Here is a 2110-nt window from a genome sequence, read left to right as displayed (position 1 = left end):
TTATTGTAATGTGTTACATTGTTCATGAACTATAAACTCGATGTATGTTTGGTGAAACAACTCAACAACTATATTATGTTGGTATCAAATATTTTCATGAATCAAGTAGTTCACACAAACTGATGAATTAGGACAAAGCAGGTTTTGAATTGAACCACAAGCTACAAACAAACCTCAAGAATTTATCGTTATTGTTACTTCTCTCTTTAAAAAACTAGTGAGAGTTTTCTCTCCCCCTTGGGAGTTCCATATTTTCTTTTCAAAATTAAAAAGTTAAACTTTTTGATAAAAAGTTCTCTTTATCTGTGTAAACCCTTTCTCTTCCGTATTGAGCTACACAAAGTAATCATTAGCATGCAGGCAAAAGTATAGGTTTGACGTGTTCTTCCTTTTCAAACGATTGAACTACCCAATCTTTGCTGCTTCCTTCTTTTCATTACGATTTGTTATATCTTTTCATTACCTTTTTCTGCCTATTCTAAAAACCTAATTTCCTCTATATATACTACTACTATCTCTAAAACGGATCTTATCAGTTTCCTATCCACTTTCTTTACTCTTTAATTTCTTTTTAACCACCATTTTCCTTGTTATGGATCATCCAAACCACCAAACCTTTTTTCGTCAGGATCCACATATCCATGTTGTGGAACCTGAAGAGTTTGATATTGCATGGAGGTTTCCAAGGTCTGGGCCAGTTGTTGCTATGAATCCAGATTCCTTGGGTGATACGTTTGCATTCTAGAATAAATGTGTAATACTACGGATTTTTATAAGCTAAGTACTCGACCGAGTAGAGCCTACTCGGCCGAGTAGTGTCAAGAGTGTAGTCTGTTTGGGTTCTGCCGAGGAATACTCGGCCGAGTATAGTGAATACTCGACCGAGTAGAGGATACTCGGCCGAGTATACACTTTACTCGACCGAGTATCCGGTCCCCAGCGAGTAATATTTCAGCGGTTGATGCGGGAGTGTTTAGGGTTATTTAATATTGAAAGTCAGTTTCTAAACGTCATTTACAACCCTAAATATTTTACGATTACTCTAATCACTCCCTAATCCTCCACTGTGTGGGCAATCGTCGTAGTCCTTGCGTTCAATCTTTCATTCTTTCGCCGGTAAGTCTTTATCCCTATGTTGTTGATGATTACTTCTAGGGTTTGTCTTTATTCTTTGAATTGGGGGAAATGGGGTTTTGCATTTAATGATTAGAATTATATGATTGTTGTTGTAGGTGACGATGTTGTAATTGTTATGCATTTGTATGGTTGATTGCAGCGTAAGCGGACTGCGAAAAAGGTAGGGTTTCCCTACTCAGTTACTGTTAATTGATTTAAGACTGTGCTTGTGTTGTAATTGTTGTTATCTGCTGATCATCGGAGTATGGGTGTTGTGATGACGGTGGTGATGTGGTTGTGTTGTGACGGTTGTGGTGTTGTGACAACTGTGATGCTGTGGTGTTGTGTGATTGTGGTGGAGTCACTTGCGGGAGTGACTTCACACCCTAGTTCGCCATCCGTGGAACCCGTCACGGGAGGGGATGTGCACATTAAGGGATAGGGATTGTTAGTCACTCGTTGATGAGCTGGACTTGGTGGGGATGGGCTGCGGTCACCCACTGGCGGAGTGCATTACCTGTTGCGATGGGTAATCTGGCAGGGCTATACACTTCGGTGTGTAGTCGGTTACTATGGAGGATGATCAGTCGGTTACATTGTTTGTTTGTCTTACATTGATTGAATGGTACTAACCCCGTTGTTGTTGTTTTGTAAAACCTGCGGTGATCCATTCGGGGATGGTGAGCGACTTGACCAGTGTGCATTTGGTGAGCTTGGGCGGTCATGGGGAAGTCGTCATCACCAGTTGTAGTATCACAGTCACGAGTCTTAGCTATGATTTTGTAGTTGTCCTCAGTTGTATTCACTTTATTGATTTTGGTTTGGATTTGGATTGTTGTAAACATTAATACTTTACAGTACTTCTAATAAATGTGTTTAGGACGGACGCTTTTGATATATACTAACCTCGGGCAACCGAGATGGTAACAACCTTTCATGCTTGGGTAGTCCTGGTAAGGTACCTTGGTATGGGGGGGTGTTACAAAGTGGTATC

The sequence above is a fragment of the Silene latifolia genome, chromosome 6 (assembly GCF_048544455.1).
Source record: "Silene latifolia isolate original U9 population chromosome 6, ASM4854445v1, whole genome shotgun sequence".
NCBI classification, from domain to species: domain Eukaryota; kingdom Viridiplantae; phylum Streptophyta; class Magnoliopsida; order Caryophyllales; family Caryophyllaceae; genus Silene; species Silene latifolia.
This window is presented reverse-complemented; position numbering follows the sequence as displayed.